This window comes from Aplidium turbinatum, chromosome 15, assembly GCF_918807975.1.
Source record: "Aplidium turbinatum chromosome 15, kaAplTurb1.1, whole genome shotgun sequence".
Classification (NCBI taxonomy): domain Eukaryota; kingdom Metazoa; phylum Chordata; class Ascidiacea; order Aplousobranchia; family Polyclinidae; genus Aplidium; species Aplidium turbinatum.
In genome coordinates, this window is record NC_137486.1 from 3997569 (window position 1) to 4008833 (window position 11265).

General features: G+C 37.5%; 1 pseudogene; it reads left to right on the forward strand.

Moving 5' to 3' along the window:
* The first annotated feature begins 9118 nt into the window (after positions 1-9118).
* On the forward strand, positions 9119-10909 carry LOC145784706 (general transcription factor II-I repeat domain-containing protein 2 pseudogene; annotated as a pseudogene).
* Positions 10910-11265: the final 356 nt, after the last annotated feature.

Genomic DNA, 11265 nt, shown 5'->3' on the forward strand with positions numbered 1-11265 from the left:
TTATGCACTTGTTGAGCAATATGCAAAGCTCACGAGAGAAAACAGCAGAAAGAGCTGTTTTAAGAGATCAATTTTTTTTATTTTTTGTGTGTAGGATATAATCGCTCTTATTACGTAACATTCCATGATCGTTGAAGTCCATGTCAAACCTTAGCGGCCGCATAAAACAATGATGTACGGTTGGCTAGGTGATAATAGCGGTAAGAGACGTCGTTAATGCAGACAATATCTGCGACCAAGACCATTAAACACCTTTTCTTTTATCGGTTTTTGATTTACACTTTAATTCTCACACATTGCGAACACAACAATGCGTTCTGTTGAATCATAATTAATCTCACAGCGGGAAGACCTCGTTGAAAATAGCGCGTCTAATTTACCTGGTTTACTTAATATTGTCCTACAGGGGTTTGACTTATACACGAGATCTACCTATACTCGAGTAGGCTATATGCGGTAGCGCAGGATGAGATGTATATATTTTCACACAATATACATCAACACAGTGCTTATTGAAGCAAAACACGGATGACAGTTTTGAAAAATGCATTTTTTCTTTTAAGCTGTATTTACGTAATTGTTCGTTGTGTCGTAGTTTTCAACTCGATAAAGTTCGAAGTTGCTCCTCACGCGTTTTGAGCGTCTCAAAAGAAGTTTTTGGCTTTGAAGTTGCTCCTCGCGCGCGGGAAGATAAGCAGTGTGTGACTGAGCGTCTCAGTAGAATTTACGTTCCAGAGAAAGCCATGCGATCAGCTTCTGTTTTGCGGGCAAGAACAACGTAGGATGATTTTCGCTTTCAGCATTCTTTAAGTCCGTTCAAATGATCTAAAACTCTTTCGCAAAATATATTATTTTTGAAACACCTTGAAATAGCCATTTTTGTTGCCCCTCAACCATAAGTTTATGGGGGGCGCCGCCCCTCGGCCCCCCCGGAAGTCGGCGCGTATGCACTGGATATTATAAAGGACACCTTACATGATTTCCCAAAAGAAATGGTCAGTGATGCTAAAGCATTTCTGACTAGTTTGGGTGTTACTTATGTAGATGACTTCAATGTTCTTGGAGACTCAGATTCACTGCCATTTTTTAACTTGGTACAAGCACGGAAACTTCATTAATTGTGGAAAAATAAGTAACTATCGTATTTTACGGACCATAAAGCGCACCCGATTATAAAGCGAACTGTCAATTAATTGCTTTGATTAGATTTTTGTTCATACATAAGGCGCACTGGCTTATAAGGTGCACCATCAATTTATGAGGAAAAAAAGGATTTAAATTGTGCATTATGGTCCATAAAATACGGTATATAATAATAGTATCGGTACTGGTTTTGAGTGTAGGCAATAAAGCATTACTTGATCCATACATTAAACGCACCGACTTATAAGGCGCACGATCAATTTATGAGGAAAAAAAGGATTTAAATTGCGTCTTATGGTCCGTAAAATACGGTATTGCTTTTGCATGCCTTGTAAAACAATATTAGTTATATTTCCTGACAATCCAATTGCTGATAAACAACACAACGTTTCTCTTTATTAGGAAAAGGGAAAGCCTTTTTTCTTTTTCCTGGTATGAAAAGGGTAAAATAAATTTTTTTATTTATTCAATGGTTCGGAAAACATGGAGAAAAAAATCTCACCAATCTATGACTATGTGCTACAACTGTATGGCGTATGTCAGAGACAATGATTAATGAACCACTCTATGAGGCTGAACAAGGCTTAGCTAAAGAAGCTGTGTCAAAACTTAAACGTGCTAAAGGAAAAGTTGTTGACATCGCCAGTACTTTCAATGTGAAACACGAAATGAGATGCGTGTTTCCTGGTATAAAAAAAGTAAAATGATTTTTTTTTTATTCAATGGTTTCGAAAACATGGAGAAAAAAATCTCACCAATCTATGTGTTGCAACCGTATGGCGTAGCCTATGTCAGATACAATGATTAATGAACCACTCTATGAGGCTGAACAAGGTTTAGCTAAAGCTGTGTCAAAACTTAAACGTGGTAAAGGAAAAGTTGTTGACATCGCCAGTACTTTCAATGTGAAACACGAAATGAGATTCAACTCCCACCTATGATTAGTTTGGATCAACAAAATATTTTAATTTGAAAAACCATGGTTTATTTTTTGTGCTAAAGCTTAGTAACAGAATGGAAAGGCTCACCAAATGTGTGGTCTACAGCTTGGATTGAAAGGAAATATCGGGTACCGTAGCCTAGTTATCCCGACCAGCAGAAATTGCCGTTTTTACATCGTTTTCACGTTGCTAAACGTTGAAATCAGATTATGCAGAGGCATCTCGTCGATGCCTCAAATGGGAATTGGGCATGGAGCACCTAACACTGTGGAGGTTGATTGACGGATTCAAAGCAATCAAAAAATCAAGGAAAATGGAACACGCCCACATGATAGCCGGCCACAGTCCGCCAGGAAAGTTAAAGAAATATAGAGATGCTGACGGCCGCATCAAGAAGCTAGTCGTTTGTGTCATTTGTTAACCAGCTATGAAATTTAACATACTAAACGTATGATGTCTATATTTGTTGTAACTGTTTATTATTATACGTTTTTGTATTCGTAAAGTCAAGGTTATTTTCCCCAGAGAAAAACCGCGACCTGACGAGGACAAATTGAGTACTTCGAAGACAATAGCGCATTTTTCCAAAATGGAACAATCATTCCAGCTTGTTGGTGGTATGCGAGCAGACAACTTCGAGTGGAATCATCTCAGTGTAGATTGGGTGTTTTAAAATCAGTCAACCCGCACCGCTATACAATCTTATATGTATTGACTCTTTAAACTAGGGATTGGAATTTTCTAGTGGTTGAGGATTCGAATATATTCCAAGTTTTCATACAGACGGTGAAGTAGGATACATGTCAATTTTTTGTGATTTAATTTAATAGTTCAAACTTTTTTCGCTGAATTTCATTTTAATTTATTTTTCTTTGTCGGAATGCAAAAGAAACGATATTGTGGAATAAAATACAAAATTCTCCAAATAAACAGAAGACGTCGTTGGATTTGGAACTTTGTAATAGTTGAAGATTCGAATATATTTCAAGTTTGCATACAGACGGTGATGCAGGATACATGTAAATTTTATGTAAGCAAACATTTTAATTTAATAGTTCAAACATTTTTTGTTAAATTTCATTATAATTTATTTTTCTTTGTCGGAATGCAAAAGAAACAATATTGTGGAATAAAATACAAAATTCTCTAAATAAACAGAAGGCGTCGTTGGATTTACAGAAGGCGTGGTTGGATTTTCAAAAAATTTCTAAATAGGGAACTCTCCGAAAAAGGCTGTCGGCCTGTCGCCGAATAGGAAACTCTACGAATAGTAGCACACCCGAAGTTTTCTGATGAATTTGCTGAACCACTTGAAATGCACAATTGTTTTGTTGCTGATGACTATTTCTCAATCTCTAAACCGAAAAATATTTCTAAAAATTGTAAACTGGAAGGCCTAACAATCATTCATTCCAATCCCAGAAGCCATGACAAAATAAAGTTATGTATTGAAGAATTCAAGCTTGAAAGTAATTTTAATCTCTCAATTATAGCCATTTCAGAAATAAAAATAAGTAAGCTCAGTTGACAATCTCCATCTTCCTGATTATAACTTTCTTTAGAGACTCAACAACTAAAGCTGGTGGGGTTGTTACGATTTCGTTTATTAGTGTCACCTACATGTAGACATTTTACAAGAACTGTCTTAACTCTCTCTAGTATTCCAGAAGGACGAAGTTGTCGTTTCAAGTGTCATAATTCACTTGAAGGTGCAGTCGCCTCCTTGAACTTGCTGAAGCATCAAGACACGGAGTTAGCAAAAATCAATCCCATGATGAGGAATGGTAACGACGCCATACTATATCGAGATGTCTAATCATAATATGCATATCGAACACCAGACCTACAAAAAAAGCCGAAAAATTCATTGATGCAGTAATTGCATGTGTTACTCATCATTTTTCTTCGTTTAACCCTATATTGCCCAAATGGTGCTGAATCAGCACCAAGTACTTCCAATTTGCTGTCGCGGTTTAATCACTGGCTCCATACATCCAGATTTTTTTTACTTTTCCTAAATATTATCGAATTTTATTGTGTGTAAATTTGGGCCTCCAATGTCTTATACTTTTCATGCAAACATATGCATTTTGAAATGCAAATGCAATTGGTGAAATTTTGCTAAATTGCTCTTTTCGTAGAAGATTGTGTGTTTCTTTATTGCTCTTATGGAGTGTCGCACTGGCCGAGAACTGTCTGAAAACAAAACCGCAAAAATGGATGATTCATTTTCTAGTTGTCAGTTTCTGCTTGAAGTTTAACAGCGTTGTCAATCAAACATTTGTGCAGAAGGAGAATTTTACTTCATGCACAAACCTTTCACCCAATAACGTCATATTGCTGCAGTATTGCTGCAAACTTTCATTAATGATGATTTTGAAAAAATTAAGCGAGAAGTAGTGGAAGACAAAAAGAACAATCAACTTAACCAATCTTTGATAGAGTCTCAGGAAATCAAAAACAAAAAACTCGAGGAGCAAGTACTAAAATCAGAAGAATCTTTACATGAGCTAAACTAATATGGAAAACAAAATTTGCAATTTCATGGACTTTCAGTCATACCATACAAACAACCAATTTCAGTAATCCAAGATTTATTGAGGCTCATTGAAACAGAAATTACCTATGAATCGATTAGCTCTGCACCCTGCACTGCACATCAACTTCAATCAAAGTTCTCAGATCGTCCACCTTCGATTATTGTACGCTTCATTAATCGAAATGTATGAAACAACATCTATTTGCAACAAACAAAATTTGCAACTGTCAAAAAGTTTAACATAGCAGGAATGTCAAGACTCTTCGTTAAACGAAAATCTTACACCCAAGAGGAAAGATTTGTTTGTCAAAGCTCGAAAAACAATAACAAGAATTCAGTTATTGATATGTTTGGATCAACAATGGAGAAATTTTCTTGAGGAAAGATGAAAATTCACCACGGGTCAAAATATCCATTCATTCAGACATGTCAAAAATAAGTTAATTTCATATTTTGTGGGTTTTGTGTTTGTTTAAGATTATAAATTGTTTTGAAATGATGGTTTGAAATTACAAATACCCATGCTCAAATTGTAAGAATGCCTGTAAAACAAACCAAAACTGCATCCGCTGTGATTTATGCAACAGGTGATCTCATTTAATTTGCATAAGAAGGACGGTCCAGAAGTTTCAAAGCTTTTCAAAATCTGCCAGTCCTTACTTTTGTATACCCTGTTTGAATGAAAGCCTTCCGTTTGTTAATACATGCCCCAAAAATTTTCCGAAATGGCCTGTTTCAGCGAGTTTGATTCGGAAAGTTCCCTATTCGGCGACAGCCTTTTTCAAAGAGTTCCCTATTTGGCGATTTTTTTAAATCCAACGACGCCTTCTGTTTATTTAGAGAATTTTGTATTTTATTCCACAATATCGTTTCTTTTGCATTCCGACAAAGAAAAATAAATTAAAATGCAATTTAGCGAAAAAAGTTTGAACTATTAAATTAAAATGTTTGCTCACATAAAATTGATATGTATCCTATGTCATCCACCTTCTTTGTCCTGAATTTTATAACACAGCCTATAAGTTAGCAGTTTTAAATAGTTAAAATGATTAGTTTGGATCAACAAAATATTTTAATTTGAAAAACCATGGTTTATTATTTATACCAAAGCTTAGTAACAGAATGAAAAGGCTAACCAAATGTGTGGCCTACAGCTTGGATTGAAAGAAAATTATCGGGTACTATAGCCTAGTTATCCCGACCAGTAGAAATTGCCGTTTTTACATCGTTTTAATGTCGCTAAACGTTGAAATCAGATTATGCAGAGGCAGCTCATCGACGCCTCAAATGGGAATTGGGCATGGAGCACCCAACACTGTGGAGGTTGATTGACGGATTCAAAGCAATCAAAAAATCAAGGGAAATGGAACTTGTGAAGAGGCGTTCTTCCCGGCTATCAGCACAAGGCTGAGCACTCACTAGTACAGCGAGCAACTGCGATTCGCCAACCATAACGGTGTAGCTTCCACGCTAGCCATTCAGACCATCCAATCAACAATATGTTTCTCGGCAGCCGATTTGTAGCAAGAATTGACAGCGATAGACACGTGTTTCGCCCATGAGGCTGGGCTCATCAGTATCGCACCGTATTCTGCCACAAATTTATTCGACCACCGCTTTACCAGTCAGTTTAACTCTTATCTTTGTGGAAACAAACGCTTTACTGACTGGTAAAGCGGTGGTTGAATAAATTTGTGGCAGAATACGGTGCGATACTGATGAGCCCAGCCTCATGGGCGAAACACGTGTCTATCGCTGTCAATTCTTGCTACAAATCGGCTGCCGAGAAACATATCAGAAATGGAACTGTTATTTTTTGTTTGTTTTGTTATTTGACATTGATATTTAGTCTAACAACGTATGGTTTTCGAAGTGTTTGATCAAAATGATCACTCTTCTCTGTGTACAGACTTGTTATTATTATTTTTTGCATCGATCACCTGCTTTAGGTTACGTAACTCAAAGAAAATCTTAATTTGTATTCAAGAAATGCTGAGTTTGATTGGTCTCTGCTATATGAGAGGTTTATTAGGGCAAGCTGGTTCACGCTATGTCGTTTCATGATATATTTGGCTACACTGTGTTTGGAGTCACAATGAGCAAAAACCGATTTCAGTTTTTGATGGCTAACATTTCATTTGATGATTTTATTTGCCGATCAAGACGCTGGAAAAATGATCAATTTGCTGCTTTTCGTGATATTTTTGAAACATTCAATAAAAACTGTAGAGAGCATCTAGTGCCTAACGAATATTTATCACTGGATGTAACGCTATACCCAACATGCGTTGAATGCAAATAGGTTTTAAACAGTTCAACCCAAACAAGCCTGCAAAGTACGGAATGCTTTCCAAATCTATCAATGCATGCACCTATTCCTTTACTTTCATCACAAAAGTGTACTGCGGTAAGCCAGTAGAAACACCTTACCGTATTATATATGTGGCACAGAAGCAGTAGTAAAAGCAATGGTGTCAGAGTTGGCACAAAACATGGATTTACGGGGACACAACATTTCCTATGATAGACTGCATATGTCGGTGACGTTAGCAGAGTGGCTTTTAGAGCGAAGCATAACTTCATTCGGAACTATAAAAGCTACGCGAAAAAGGATTCCGACTGAAATTAGGAGTATAGAAAACCAGGAAAAGTTTTCCTATGAAGTGTTTTGGGAAGCAAACCAAAAGATTCTTAATCTCCATTCATACCTAGTGGACACTAAAAAGTGCGGGCAAACGCAATGTGTTGCTCCTATTGACCATGCAGCCATTACTGAGCGTTACAAAAGACGACGGAAAGAAAAACACCAGCAATCTATATGCTGTACGACTTCACTAAAGGTGGTACAGACATAGTCGAACAGATAATCAGATTTTACTCATGTCAGTGAGACCAAATCTCGTCGCTGGACAGTCACAGCATTTGCTTATTTGCTGGACACGTGCAGAATTAATGCTTCAACTATATTAGCTTTGAATCTGCAAAACGACCCAAACTAAGTTTCGTCTTTTATTTTTGGTTGGGACCTGGCGATGTCGTTAGTTCGACCGCAAATTGAGTCCCGTCCCTTGCAGGTCTCTTGATGACAATACAACGAAAAATAGAAACGGTAATAGGAGAAAAAAACGATGCTACCAAGTTCATCGTCAGGTTTACTACCAATTAAATCTGAAAATCGGCAAAGATGTAAACAATGCTTACCGTAATTTGAGGTGAATAGGGACAATTTTAAAGGTTTTTGCTGCACAGGCTTTTCCAATAATATAGTGTTGCCATTTTTAGTAGTTTGACTTATGTCCATATGTTAGACCTATGTTTATGTAATTTTGTATTTTTTATAAATCCTAAGAATTTTGAGATATTTGGAAAAAACTGATGTTCCTATTCACCCCAAATTTTGGGGTGAATAGGGACATTTTATTTTTTCTAATTTTAAACCTTTTCGATCTGCGCATGAGGTGAATAGGAACACCGTATCTGAAGCTTTGGTACTTGAGGCTTTGAAGTAATGCAACGGTTTGAACCTGCTGGTGCTTGGCATGAGGCAAAAAGCTTTATTAAAATAAAATGTCAAAAAATGAAAAAATTAAATTTTTATTTAACAACAATTTTTTTCTTCTCAGGATCATCACTGAGGTTAGAGTCTCGTCATAATTCATTATGTTTCCAGGCGGCACATCTCTTGTGTCCTCAAAATTGTCAAAAAAGCTATTATGGCAGTAAAGGAGATTGCAGCTCTTGACCGTTTGATATTTTGACACAGCCTTTGAGCCAACACATCTTTGTGCCGTTTGAGAAACGATTCTACTCAGTCATTACCCGGCATATTATTCTTAAACTTTGTGTGTTAAATTCCCCTTCCATCAAATTGAGCTTTTACGATGTATCTTATGCCAAATTTGTCCATGGGCTATCCCCACTGTGCACATAACAAGAGTCGACCAACTAGATGTTCCTCTAATGCAGACATGGGCAAACTACGGCCCGCGGGCCAAATCCGGCCCGCCGGCTCTTGTATTCTGGCCCGCCGGATGTTATCGACATGTTGCAAGTTTTATTATTGTGAAGTTTCAATAGGAGGATTAGATACCTCTTGTCTCTAAATAGCGATACAATGTAGAATGTAGAGCATTATGATGTCACAGGTACATTTGTGCGTCGCTTGACGCAACAGTGCTTTCTGCTTTTAACCAGTAATGTCTCGTTCTGTTGCTCAACACAACAAACAGTTTACCAGCCTCATTTTTTAAAAAAAATGAGGCTGGTAAACTGTTTGTTGTGTTGAGCAACAGAACGAGACTATAGATAAGAGACAGTCAACCGCTTCAAGTGGACAGTTTGCTGGGAGGTTCACTAAAAACAGAAAGTTTTATTAGTCAATTTAACCAGTAATGTACCATATTTCTTAGTTTAGTGTTTTTATCAACAGTTTCGTCAGTGTGGAATGCTAAGCGAAATAGACATTGCTAAGTTGTTAATAAATTATATTGTTAAAATGAGTGCAGCGAAGAAGCGTAAAGTCGATAGTGAGCGCAGAGTGTTCAAAAAGGAGTGGACGACGAAATACTTTTTTACCGAAGTGGGATCAACTGCGGTATGCCTTATTTGCCAAAAAAACGTTGCTGTTTTGAAAGAATACAACATCCGCCGCCATTTTGACACCAATCATGCAAACCATCATAGCAGCCTGTCAACTCAGCAAAGAAAGGACGTTTCTCAGAGATTAGTGGCAAATTTTCGGATTCAGCAAAGCACTCTTTTTCAGCAGAGTGCAGTTTCTGAGTCAATCACCAAGGCAAGTTTTTTACTGGCTTTCAAAATAGCACAAGCAAGCAAACCATTTTCCGATGGAGAATTTATCAAGCAGTGCATGGTAGAGACAGCAAGTCTCTTGTGTCCAGATGCAAAAAGCAAATATGAACAAATCAGTTTATCACGCAGAACTGTAACTCGCCGTATAGAACAAATTGATGAGCACTTAGCTAACGAGTTGAAAGGAAAAGCAGATTCTTTTGTATTTTATTCGTTAGCGCTGGACGAAAGTAATGACGTAAGAGACACGGCACAGCTTTTGATTTTCGTCAGAGGAATTAATGACAAGTTTGAGATAATAGAAGAACTTTTAGCAATGGAGTCGTTAAAAGGGACTACTCGAGGAGAGGACCTTTTTCTTAAAGTCACTAGTGTGATCGACAGGTTTAAATTACCATGGAACAAACTTACGAATGTCACCACTGATGGATCACCAAATTTGACAGGAAAAAATGTTGGACTGCTAAAAAGACTTCAAGATAAGATGAATGAGGAAAATGCTGGGGTGGATATAACTTTTTTGCACTGCATTATCCATCAGGAAGCCCTGTGTAAATCTGTACTGCAGCTCAATCATGTAGTGAAGGCAGTAGTAAAACTGATCAACTACATAAAAGGGAGAGGACTTCACCATCGCCAATTTATCAAGTTTCTTGAGGAAATTGATTCTGATCACCAGGACTTGCTTTATCATTCTCATGTGCGCTGGTTAAGCTTGGGTAAAGCATGTAAACGAGTCTGGAACCTTAAAGAGGCAATTACCTCATTTTTGAAGTCAATCGGGAAAGCTGATGAATTTCCTGAGCTGGAGGACAGAGATTGGCTCTGTGATTTTGCTTTTTCTGTCGATATATTAACACATATGAATGAGCTGAATGCAAAGCTGCAAGGGAAAGAACTCTTCGCTCACGATATGTACACAAGCGTTACGGCTTTCAAATCAAAATTGGCTTTATTCTCAGCACAAATGTCCAACAATTCTTTTGTTCATTTCCCCACATTACTGACGATGAAAGAAGCCCCTAAACATGCAAATAAATACAGCAAATCACTAAATGATTTGCACCACGAATTTTGCCGTAGATTTCTTGATTTCGAAAAACTCCAAAAACCATTTCAGATTATTTCGGCTCCACTTTCACAAGTCGCTGCAACAGCACCACAAGAACTGCAGTTGGAATTGATCGATCTTCAGAGTGACTACGTTTTAAAGGAGAAATTCGAAGCCCTGAAGCTAAATGAGTTTTACGCATCGCTAAGCAACACCAGATTTCCAGAAATTCGAAAGGTGGCACAAAAAATGCTGGTATTGTTTGGTTCCACATATATTTGTGAACAGACGTTCAGCTTGATGAATTTTAACAAATCTAGCCACAGGTCTCAGCTGAGTGATGCGCACCTCAAATCAATCCTGACTATCGCCACAACCAAAATGATGCCAAATTTCGATGCTTTGGCAAAAAATAAAGCTTGACAATCCTGTCAGACGTCGTATTTAAATTCGATTTTGTTTTTTGGTTGTATTTTTCAGTTATTTGTTAATTTAATCTTCCGTTTTTTTTGTCCCTTTGTTATTCGTGTGACAAACTATATGTAAGTGGCGGCTCGATCACTTGGCCCGCCAGTCTAAGAACAAAATAATTTTGGCCCCTAATTCAAAAAGTGTGCCCACCCCTGCTCTAATGCTTCTCCTAAAGCCAGCTGAACTCCTTGGGGCTTTATATCTTGACTTTTGTGATGTCATTCCTCCATCTATAGCTTCAAGAGCTTTTTGCAAGGTGCTGGTATCATATTTCTTGTGCCGCTTGGCTCCCCACTTCGGTTTGTAAT